Here is a 13,099-nt window from a genome sequence, read left to right as displayed (position 1 = left end):
CAATTCACCAGCACTGCTGGGATTCTGCTCGATCATTTTCTTTATAGCCAAGCAAGCGATATACGGGCTACTCTTTATTCCCCAAGGGTGTACACAAAAACGAAATGGTACCATCCTACCATTTTCAAGGTCATCATCTTCAAACCACAATATAAGAAACAAATCCCTTTGCGACTCGGGTAACTTTATTTGAAAGAAGCATTTAGTCACATCAACCATGAGACCAAATCTACCAAGCCGAAATCTAGCCAAGACATCTACCAGAGGGTTTAACAAGTCAGGACCCGAAAACATTACATCATTAACACAAGTTCCTCGAAATTCAGACTTGCCATCGTAAACAATGCGCTTTTTTAATTGTGACGTAACAAAGTATGGTAAATACCATTCAAATCCCTTGACATTTCCTGCTTCACCAGTACGTTCAATATAGCCATTTGATTTAAGATCTTTCATGGTGTCAGTAAGGAAATCACGAAGTTCAGGTTGTTTTAAAGCCTTCTTCCCTAAAGCAGCAACTCTATCTGACGCCAACACAAATTTGTTAGGTAGATCAATATCTTCCTTCAACGGAACAGGTATCTCAAATCGACCATCTTTCAACTCAATATTCGGTTCAACAAGTTCTCTAGCCAAAATGTCATTGCAAGACAATTCACAGGTTTCATTTTGCAACGTCAAATCCTGAATGAATTTATTCAGGTCTGCTATTTCCATATCGCGAGACTCAATTTTACGCTGAAAGCCAGAGATGACATCCGACTCTGAAGACGTCTGCACTCTGCACACTTTAGCAACGCTTTCATCTAAGGGTGACTTACCACCACAAGCCAACCAACCGAGAGGAGTGAGCAAAGCATGTGGTTCACTACGATTTTCACCAACACGCTCTTTTTTTGCACGCATCAAATAAGCGTTGTCGTTGCCAATCAGTACATCTACAGTACTACAATCATTCAAATGAAACATATTCACGTCATGAAAATGACGGAAACCATTTAAATCTTGTTTATGCGGTAAAGTTTTAACATCGTCAGCCCAAGCTGGGTTAACCACCGAAGTTATATCACAAAACAGTTCATCTGTCTCTAACGACTGGATGTTGAGTTTGACAAGGTCAGCACAAGTAGCTTTCTGACCAGCCAGGGTATCCATTTTAAACGACGCTTTATCGTACGGTTTAAGATCAAGTTCACACACCAAATCACTCGAAACAAACGTCAACTGCGAACCAGGATCATGCTGACAATACACCAACTTCGATTTGCCAGTCATTGGATTCAAAACACGAGCAGCAGTAACGCGGTTAAAAGCTGCTTTAACATTTCCAATCTTAACATTACGCACAGGAACTCTGGCACGAGCATCATCTTTCCCAACCGAATCCAGAGAATCACGTGACGTCACATAAAAATCATGCAGAAGAAAATAGTGTTTCCTATCGTTGTTAGGCCCACACTTACGACAGTTATTTGCATGAACGCAATCCCTAACCATATGCTGGCGCAAACAATTCAAGCATTTGCCAGCTTTCACAATGACATCTCTCCGATCTTTAGGTGTCAAGCGCAAAAATTCTTTACAATTAGACAAAAAATGATATTCAACTTGACCACGTGACGAACAACAAATGCATGCCGGCAGGTCTTTACGTCTAGCCTCACCACCGCGCGGTGCGCCAACAACAGTCGAGTACTGCGAACTCCCTGACATCACATCATCATGGGGTTTTACGGACGTTTGCCTAACCGGACATGAAGGCAATTTTCCTTTGCCAAACTTTTTAAATTGCTGCGACTCACCAGAATCGCCCATTAGCATAATGCTAAAATCAGTCGACTTAGGCGTTTCCTCCCGTACTACAAATTCAAACAAACTCTGAAAAGTAGGCTCATCAGTGCCACCATACTGATAACCTAAAAAGTCAAGATAACGCTGCTTAGCGTCAAACGGGAGTCGCTTAGCCAAATCCAAAACAAAACGTCCTTCCAATTTGTCACGCTGACCATAAGCTTGCGCGTAAAGCAAACACTGCGATAATTCATCTTTAAACTCTTTCAGATCACTGGAAGAGGTCGAAGTCAATTTGCTACCATAGCGATACTTTCTAATTTCTGGTTCTGCGAAAAGACCTCCACGAACCCCAAAACGCTGGGACAAGCGAGCTAACGACATTTCTATCCTGTCTTCCTCTGACAAGCCAGGGGTGTCAGAAACCAAATTAGCAATCGTTTGCGCAGCTGTTCTAACACAAGCTGCTTGTAACAAAGTCAAACAAGTCCCCTTAAAGGGCGAAGCTGCCATTAAGGCCGTAACACGATTTTTAAAGAAGATAAATGGCATATTATTACCATCGTAACCAATCAAGGCCGCCTTATCGAAAAACGTCCTACTATTTTGGTATTCAAAAAAGCAATCCTGCTGTTGAGAACTTGATTTAGCGGGAGAAGACAAGCTATATCCCTTAAGGGGCTGAGTGAGCTCAGTCACGTGCACAGCCCGATCACGATCCTCACACACGTTAAAATCAGGAGACGCGATACGCCTCTCACAACCACCCAAATTACGTGTAGCTGGGCGATCAAAACCTAGCGGCGCAGAAAACTGTGAAGGGGGCAAAGCATTACTACTAATGGCGGCCCCGTGACCTGTACGCTCTGGGGGAGGAGTTCGGTTGTAATTCGCAGACCTTGGCTCTACAGCATTCGGAAGACCCTTAGCCGCGGCCCCGAGACCTCCTGAAACAGCTGGAAAACGTGTGGATTGCCCTGGTCCACTCACAGGTTGAACGGGCGTTTGGAAAAGGTTATGTAAATTAAACTGCGATTGATGTTCATTTCTGGAATGCCTAGAAGAGCCCTTCTTAGAGCTACGCCGAGAGCCCACCTCTGATCAATATTCAGCTAAAACTACCTCTTTACGTTGTTCAGCCCTCAACTGAGCGTCTTTGAGTGCAAACTCAGCAGCTCTCGCGGCGGCCTCAGCTGCTCTCGCTTCGGCCTCAGCTCTCGCGGCAGCCTCAGCTCGAATGGCCTCAGCTCTCGCGGCAGCCTCAGCACCTCTCGCTTCGGCCTCGGCTTGTATCTGGAGCTCCTCTCGTCTTAGCTGCAGGTTAATTTGTGCCACTATCCGAGACGAAGTCCTAGACATCCTAGTGCTTACATTTGAGGCGCTAGCCTCAGGATGTATGTCAGCATCCAACATATCTGAGAACTCACTTTCTTTTTGTTCAAAGTTATTTTTTAACGAGTTAAATTCGGGATCTACCCTATCACGAAGTTCTGCCAAGATTGCAGAGTTAAAGATTTTAGTCAAAAGAGCATGGAAATGCTGTAATTCCTCTTCTAAAGTAGATAACTTAGATCTAAAAATTAACAGTTCCTGCTTATCACTCAAAGAACCTAGGGCTACAGAAAGTTCCCCAATTTCAGTCAAAATATCCCTTCTAAGATGCCGGGCCTCTCGAACTGACTTAGCCTCATCGTTACTGGGTCCCTCCCCAGAATGGCCTGCCCGACCGCAAAGAACATCATCAGGCTTAAACTCAGTCGAGTCTACGGCGGTCGAGTCCCTGTCGCCACCGATGGTTGACATATTAACTGTTGGGGCTAAATTTAACAATTAAAAAAATTAAGTTACACAAACACACAAAATTATTAGGCTACAATAGTTATAAAAAACTTAATTGCAAAGGCCGTAAAAATACAAAAAAGAATTTAAATGCACGATACCGTAGCTGTACGGGTATGAAGTCCTAAAGTCCACAAACTTGCTTGGATTCTTCCACTTGAATCTACAAGCACAGATGGATTGTCTTTAATCTTCTTTCTTGCCAATGAATGTCAAAGTTATTTTTCTTCAGTACCAAACTGAGAAGAAATGTCTTTACTTTTCTTTGCTTCTGTAAGAGTGTAGACTACCAACCAACAAATCTTCTTTTATTATTTTTTGTACTTCTAAGTAGTTTTTCTGCACTAGCTGACAACAAACACGTCGTTTATTTTTATACCTTCAAGTGCTTCTTGGCATACCAGCTAACAAAAATCGTCTTTTACTTTTTGTGTGCTTCTTGGCCTACCAGCTAACAAGAACTCGTCTTTTATTTTTTATGGTCACAGCGGTAAACCATAATCTCTTCGTGGGAAAATTGTAACATAAAGTTCCCGGATCCGTTTGTCTGCATGTAGTGACCGAAAAAGAAACACTCCTTGAAACGTCTATTCAATAAGTGTATTCCTGTAAAATTAGCCCGCGGCTATCGAAATCGAGATGCAACGCCTTACACCTCTAAAAACTGTCACTACGATACAGATTACTTGGATAAAAGACGGAGAATTTGTCCAGCTAGCAAGCACCAAATAAACCAGTTAAATGTGCGACCGACTTCCAACAAACAACTTCGAGAATGAATCAGAAAAATTTGTGATAACTCAAAGGCACGTCAGCAGTTAGCGCAACGCAACATTTCATGTTTAAACAGGTTTCAACTGAAACAGATTTAAACAGGTTTGACACAAGTCTTACGAACCATGGTGCAATTTTGGCACATGTTTTAGGAATTTCCATGACGTAATATTCAGTAGACTTGAACGGTTTTTATATGACGTTTGATTAGGTGAACAATTGTCTGGAACACCTATCACATCACGATTTTAGCAGATTTTACACAAGGTCTTTGTCTTTATTGTGATATTTTTTCGTTTTTTCTACCTGAGACTTGAAGCCACTGTGCGAACAATCCACATAGCTTTCCTGACACAGTCTTTATTAAAAATCTTTTGCGTGTGCATCATTGGAAGTAGGCTAATATATTTTTCTGAGCTGCTGCACAAATTGTCCAGAACCATGTTGATTTGAGGAAAAGTTTGTTATTTTTTAAACTTGGATTTGAGACTGAAATTAAGAGCTTATTCAATGTAGATAGGGATATCTTGACACTACGGGATGCGAAAATCGAAATCTGCCCATCCAACTGAAGGGCTAAGTAGGCTATGCTGTCTTCATTGTGTTGAACAACGCCGTGTCACTGCATTAGAATGTTTGTTTTGCACTGGCTGTTTTCACTTGATCGTTTCATTAAAGTGGTATTTGTTATGTTTTTTACAAAAATATTAATAGCTTACCTATTTCATAAGTTTATTGCCTATTAGACCTACACAAAAAATTTTCATGAACGGACAAAAAAAAACAAAAAAACAACGACTATTGCCGTATTTTGCATTAACTTGGCTAGCATGTGGGCTATACAAAACAAAAATAATGCACATTAATATCATTGGACAATTAGATATTATAACTACAAACTGTAACCACAATCAAGTGATGACATAAATTCAAATGTTCGCAGTCTTGCGTGTACCACCACTGGTAAGCTTGCGAGCTGTTCGAGCCATCTTCGCGGGTTCCTCGCGCCTGGGAGCGTTCAAACGTTTTAGTCCATTTTTGCGAAACAATACGAAGTTTTTACAATCAATTCAAAGTTATAGTGGCCTATGGGACAAGCTTCATCAGTCTGCAAGCCGAATGACGTCCCTGCGGCATTCTTAATAGCTCTAACAAAAGCAGAGCGTGGGTTTGGTAAGGTGAAGATTTGCATACAATAAACGTTTGAACGCTCCCAGGCGCAAGGAATCCGCGAAGGTGGCTTGGAAAGTTTGCAAGCTTACGAGTGGTAGGCATAGTTCACGCAAGACTGCAAATATTTGAATTTATGTTATAACTTGATTGTGGTTGCAGTTTGTAGTTATAATAAGTTATCTAATTATCCAATGATGTTGATGTGCATTATTTTTGTTTTGTGCACGTGCTAGCCAAGGTAAAGCACAATAGGGCAACTGTTGTAGGCCTATTTTCAGAAGTTTAATATAAAATGAACAATAATAACAGTAGTAGCCAACCAAGTGAGAAAAGCATTTACCTCTAGTACTTACTGATTCAGTCAGTGTACACTGTACAGGGCCTATAAGAGGGGGGTACGGTGTACCCTTGAGGGCCCATAGGCCTGTGATTGTTGGGGGGCCCGAAATTGTGATTTTATACTTTACGCGCAAAAATGTTGGTTAAAACCATTCTAAACGACTAAATTCAAGCATAAAAGTTGTTATTCTTTAGTCCCGGGGGGGGGCGTAATGTAGCAAAAGGGCCCGGAAAAGTAATTGAGTGCATTGCACGCAAATTAGGGGCCCAAAATGGTGATTTAATGCTTTTCGTGCAAAAATGTTCTGTTTAAAACACCCTAAACTAAGTCATAAAAGTTGATTATTCTCCTGTGCGGGAGGGGGGAGGCATAGGGTGGCAAAAGCAATAGTTTGAGAGTGTTTTTGGAATTTTGTGTTTTTTAAAAATTATTTGAAAAAGGTAGTTTCATGCTTATTTCTCTTCAAAATGAATTTCGAAGTTGGAGCAGGAGTCAATACTTTCGGAGCAGGAGCGGAGCCGAAGTAAAAAAAAAGTTACTTCGTTCACCTCTGCTCTAGGCATGTGGTGAATGCAAAAGTTAATGAAGAAAGGTTATTAGTCAGATGATTAATTTGATTATGTCTTCACAAGATGTTATGTTGGAGCCTTGGTAAAGAGCTTGACTTGTTGTACCAGATTATATAACACTCAGTAACGTTAGCGGATTTAAACATTTTTTATTAAACACACAAAAAAACAAGAAAAAACTACTAAATCCAACGTTTTCGACACCACATAGTGTCCTCATCATCAGGAATAATTATACGCTACATCTAAGAGAAATAAATGAATAAATTTGAAAATTTTACATTTTAAAGCTGTACAAACGACACCTCTCAACAGCACCATCAACAACTGACACACGAATTCAATGCAGGATAGCCTACACAAATTGGCGAGGGACAGATCACATGATATGCACAACACTAAATAAGTCTTATTGCAGCCTGATGCTATTACTGCGCACAGATGTCCAACTCTGCAGTAAAATGTTGTATGGTGTGCAATACGCCGAAGCAAACATCACGCGTTTTGCCAAAGACAAAGGGGGCCCGGAATGATTCTTCGTACCCCTAGTGAAAATTTCTCTCAGAGGCCTTGTCAGTGTATTAAAGCAACGCAGTATATATGTAGTAAGAAAGAAACGCAAAACAATCAACTGAGGATTGTTGTACAGAACGCTTAATTGATTACACGCGCAGTGCGGTGGTAATCAATTCCAGCGTCTGTACCAGAAAACGCTGAATGTAATTAGGCCTATGTAGTGAGACAGGACACGAGTTACATAATATCAACTTAAATAAAATGGCGACTATAACACCTCCCCGATAATTTTATACACAAAGAAAAATATGAACAAGACACCAAATTAAATAATAAAACTCAAAGTCGTAAACGAGCCGGAGGTCTGCGGCGACGGCTCGACCTTCGTGGATTGTGTGGCCCGAATTCCGGTACAGTAGATGTCTCGTCCGAATCCGTTCGAGCTGAGGTGGAGACAGCGGAGGAGTCAACCGTTGGTGTAGGAGTTTCTCCCGGCTCCTGGTCCTCCGATGATGGATAGCGAGGTTGTAGTTGATCCATATGGCGCCTCCACGTTGGATCAAGTGGCAGTAGACGTACCAGGAAGATTCGTCTGCACTGTCGCTTAATTACCTCGGCTGGAATCCAATGAGGGTCCTGCCTATGTCGTGGAGTGAAGGATAGCGCGTAGCAGGGGTCTCCTGGTTTAAAATGTCGTTTTGTACATTCGGAGGCGTCCGTGTTGCGAATTTTTTTGTCTGGGTAACACTTGAGACGATGTGGGGAGAAGCGTGTTGATCTTGGTTCGAATCTGATGACGATTGTTGAGTAATTGGCGTGGAGAGTAGCCACCCGGAGTGGGCGTGCGTCGATACTGCTGTAGGAACTCCAAGACGGCTTGTTTCGGGAGTAGGGAAGATTTGCGAAGTGCTTGCTTGAACGTACGTACGAGGCGCGCCGCCGCTCCATTGGTTTCCGGATGGTAAGGGGCAGGGCCCGATTAACCATGAGGCACACGAGGCACAGGCCCCCTGGTTTTGGGGGCCCCCAATTTTTTTTCATTAATACCGTAACGTAGGCGTCATTACTTTTATAGGTTTCAAGCAGTGCCGTGTCAAGGGGGGCCCGGATCCCAGGCCAACCATCTCAAGGGGCCCACAAATAATAGCAGTGGCCGAGTGGTTAGCGCGTTGGGCTCGCAGTCGAGAGCCTGCATGTTCGACTCCAGCCACCCGCACTTGCTGTTGTTTCTCTGGGCAAGAAACTTTACGATAATTGCCTCTACCCAGTGTTCGATTTCGAGTAATGGGTAGTACCAAATTTAAGTCATAAGTAGAGTAGACAACCGGAAACATACATTGCCGTCGGCTGCAGCGTGGGTCAGGTGTATGTCGGAAGGCGTACACCGATGCATAGCGCTCAAGTCCGCTTTCCCGCAATGCAGGATAAAGATGAACAAACAAACAAACAAATTTTTGCATTTCAGAAAAGTGTTTTTTGAGTTGCTAAAGTTCACTGCATGTACTTGTCCATTAAGAAGATGATTTTGGCCCTTATTATACTACAACATCTCAAATTTGGGCCAATTATACAAATTTAGGCCCTAACTACACTGAAACATCTCTAAAAACACCATTACTATCTAAAAACAAAGTTAAAATGCGATAACGTTAGTAACATGATCTGCAGAAATGTATTTAACATGTAACAGGTTGGATGCAATTGAATATATGAATTCAAAAAGGGCCCAATTGCCACAAATTGTTTTTGGCACAACTGTTTTAATTATTTTGCTCATTTACTTTTGTGGTGAAACTTCGACAAAGAAGCATCATACCTAAAAAGTTCACTCAGTGAGGATTCTGTGGAGAAACTATAGAGATTAGAGAAGTTAAAGTGCAATTGCTGTAGTTAGGCCCATTTCAAAATCAATGGAAAAATTGATAGAGTATTTTTTATGTGTTTACCGATATGTTTGAAAAATCTGGCTGTTTTTTTTTAAGTATCATTTAGAAGACATAGAAAGAAATTGGAAAGCACAAATAGTGAAATAAAAAAAAACAACTGGAAGTCCCTTTCTGAATTCACATATTCAATTTCTTTTCATTGAAAGAAATCGAAAAGCACAAAAAGTAAAATAAAAAAAATGAGGTTGGGTCCTTTGTGAATTCACATATTCAATTGATTTTCATCAATAAAAGTGTTTTGTTTTAAAAAATTGTTAGCTGTAAGCAAAATAGCATTTCAGATAGTTTAATTATCATTTCAATTTTAACATTTACAATACCATAATTATAAATATCCTTGACTAATGATGTTGCGAGCATGAAAAATCTGTCCTGTACTTTTAGCAGAAACGTTCTTCTGTATTTACTTTTTCTGAATATATGCACATGAAATTGCTCTTATCTTCAAATACCTTAGGTTATAAGCCTGGCATATCACATGTTGTACGGTACAAAACAAAAATCATTCTTAACACAAGGGACCTGTTTATTCGTACCACTAACCTAGGCTACCATACCCTAAAAACTTTAATTAACTTGAATACCTACATAAAATTATGAAAGCTTTGCCTTGGAATGAAATAATGTTGAATAAAAATAATTTAACACCTGATCCTCAAAACGCTTTACACTGCTTTTGTATACAAATTACAGTACCATCCAATCCAATCAGGCAATGTTTTCACCTTGGTTGACAGAACAAGTAATGTTGCCAGATAAAACATAAAAATATACACAATATTAAGGTCTGCTTGACGATAGAGGGCCCAAAATTATTCTGGCCCCGGGGCCCACAAAGAATTTAACACAGCATTGGTTTCAAGGAACCATTAATAAACTCTGCTAGTTCAAATTCAAATGTAACCTATATTTTGCTAGTGTTTCCTGTATGAAATTGAAATGAGATCAATTGCCAATCTGTTAGAGAGATTTTTCATCCAATAATTTTTGTAATAAGTATAAAAGTGTTCATACTGTTAGAAAATTGTAGGTAAATTGGCTAAATTAATATTTATGAAGTTATAGTTTTGCTTGAACTATTTTTTAGCCCATATCATATTTCATCATTTGCAGAGACTACATGGCATTGCTTTGAAAGCGATTGCCAACAGGGGCCCCTAAACTTAGCTGTGCCTCGGGCCCCCGTGAGCCTTAATCAGGCCCTGGTAAGGGGCACCCGTGATGTGCACCATACCCCTCTCCTTACAGAAAGTTTGGAATTCTGTTGATTTAAAAGTAGTAGCCTAGCATTATCGGTAACTGTAGTATGGGGATTGGGGTGGAGTGAAAAAACATTTTTATAAAATTTTTATTAACTTGGGGTTGGAAAACTTGCCAATAACTACTAAAATTAGTTGTGCAAAATTAGAATGTAATCTGACGAGAGCTTGATCTGCCACCAGCCACTTGAAAATTTACCATTGGGCCATTCCGTGTCAATTCACACAGTCAAGAAATTCAACCTCTTCAATTTTTCTTAAATTTTACACACCTTTTCATTATCTTATATGATAAACACCTGCAAAATTTGAGTGAAATTTATTGTGAAACACAAGAGTTATAAAGCATTTAGTTTGGGGGGGGGGTCTGCCGAGGGGGCACATTTTTTTATTTTTGGCCATGTTTGAGGTCCTATTAGGCTACTGCTTAAGTAAATTAGGTAAGAACCCAATTTTTTTACAGGTGGTAGTACTGCTGACAAGTAGGCCTATTGAAAACACAACACCGTTCACATTGTCACTTTAAAAGGTCAAAGGTCAAAGACATCCAAATGTGTCCGTTTTCAGCTCTTGGCTAAAATTTTCCAAAATTTTAAAACCTTGCCAAGACCCTAATTTTTGATTGGTTTAGGCTGATATTTAGTAGAAATGTTGTTTACAGGATTCTATATGAACTGAGAAAATTTCAGTACAAAATATTAAAGGAGTTGGGAGGTATTTAATGTGAAGCATGGGTCGAAATGGCAAAAAGCAAAAAAAAAGGTCCTTTTAATATTCTGGTTACCCATGACCCAATGCCAATTGAAAATTTTTTTTGAAAAGACAATTTTTTTTCAATAATGTTCACTTTTACTACCGTACGCAAAAAAAACTTTCTTAGACAATTTTTAATGACGTTAGTTTCAAACAAAAAGAATTGGATAGTTTCGCAAAAAAAAAATTATTTTTCACTGTAGCCTATGAAAAGTCTTAGAAAAATTTTTTGAAAAGACAATTTTTTTCAATAATGTTCACTTTTAGTACGTAAAAAAACTTTCTTAGACAATTTTTAATGACGTTAGTTTCAAACATTAAGAATTGGATGTAGAAAAATTTTTGAAAATTTTTTTTGAAAAGACAATCTTTTTTTTCAATAATGTTTACTTTTAGTACGTGAAAAAACTTTTTTAGACAATTTTTAATGACGTTAGTTTCAAACATAAACATTTGGATAGTTTCGCAAAAAAAAAATATTTTTCTCTGTATGAAATGTCTTAGAAAATTTTTGAAAATTTTTTTTGAAAAGACAATTTTTTTTCAATAATGTTCACTTTTGCTACGTAAAAAAACTTCTTAGACAATTTTTAATGACGTTGGTTTCAAACAAAAAGAATTGGATAGTTTCGCAAAAAAAAAAAATATTTTTCACTGTATGAAATGTCTTAGAAAAATTGTTTTGAAAAAACAATTTTTTTCAATAATGTTCACTTTTAGTACCTGCAACTTCTCGTCCATGCCTACGGCAATGTTCACTTTTTTTTGAAAATTATCGGGTACCGTAGCCTAATTGTCATTGCCGTTTTTACATCGTTTCAACGTCGCTAAACGTTGAAATCGTGCAGAAAAAAATAGAAATAAAATGTTTGAACAATTAAATGAAAATTTGTCATGTCAGTTCAGTTGAATTGTTTTTATTTGTGACCATCATATCAAAAACAATACACGTCAACATAGCAAAGGTCGAGAAAAAGGTAGAAGCGACAAAACGCGAACGTTAAAACGTGCTTGTGAAAGAAATTTGGCACGGCCTCAACACCTTCAGAAAAATTAAAGATATGAAGGGAAAATAAAAAAAAGATGTTACAAAAAAAATCATGTTTATGTCTATAAGTTACTACTTTTGAATAGTTAAAATGATTACCGGTAGTTTGGATCAACAAATGTGTGGCCTACAGCTTGGATTGAAAGGAAATTATCGGGGGCCCACGTCTTTTAGGCGCAGACAGTTAGGCGGGTGCAACCTAGTTCGTACCTTGAAAAGATCGAGAAAAAAAATTAAAAAAAGCCGAAATCGCTGATCGCAGTTTAATAGCACAAAGCCGAAGTCGCTGATCGGAGTTTTCCCAAACAATTTTAAACAAACTCGAGGGTTAGGGTTAGCGGAAACTGCAAAACTGCGAAAAAATGTTTGTGGAAACTGCGATCAGCGAGGGTTAGGGTTAGAGCATAGATTACTCTATGGTTAGAGTTAGGGTAAGCGGAAACTGCGGAAAAATGTTTGCAGAAACTTCGATCAGCGAGGGTGAGAGCATAGATTACTCTATGGTTAGGGTAAAGGTTAGCAGAAACTGCGGAAAAATGTTTGCGGAAACTGCGATCAGCGAGGGTTAGAGTTAGAGCATACATTACTCTATTAATATGGTTAGAATTAGGATAAGGATTAACGGACAAGGATGCCAGAGCTTGGTTTTTCCACCTAGATCTGGGTTTTTTTGACCACATCTGGGTTTTAAGTTTTTTTATTTCAAATTTAGGTAAATCTAGGTTTTTTTGGTTTTTAAACTTTGTATTATACAGAGCTTGCACGGTATTAAGACACTGGGATCTTCGATAAATGGTCCACACTGCAACACAAAAATGATGTTTGTTTGTGGTATCCAGGCTTAGGCTACACCTGGTGGTTGAAGATTTAGATTAAGTGGACGGGAAGGCAAGGAAGTCAATCTTCATGTCCACCTTCAGGCATGTCTTTAAGTGTCCTGCCAAAGACACAGCCGCATGCTCTTGAGCGGTGTCGAACCGGCGGCCCTTCGATTGCCCTTTCAGGGCTCTCACCACTCGGCTATGCAGCCGACACAAAAAATGATAAGGTACCAGTAATGTTTTTTGCATCAGCTACTGCAGTCAGTGAGG

The sequence above is a fragment of the Aplidium turbinatum genome, chromosome 4 (assembly GCF_918807975.1).
Source record: "Aplidium turbinatum chromosome 4, kaAplTurb1.1, whole genome shotgun sequence".
Lineage (NCBI taxonomy): Eukaryota > Metazoa > Chordata > Ascidiacea > Aplousobranchia > Polyclinidae > Aplidium > Aplidium turbinatum.
The sequence above is the reverse complement of the archived record's forward strand: the minus strand, read 5'-3'. Positions refer to the sequence as shown.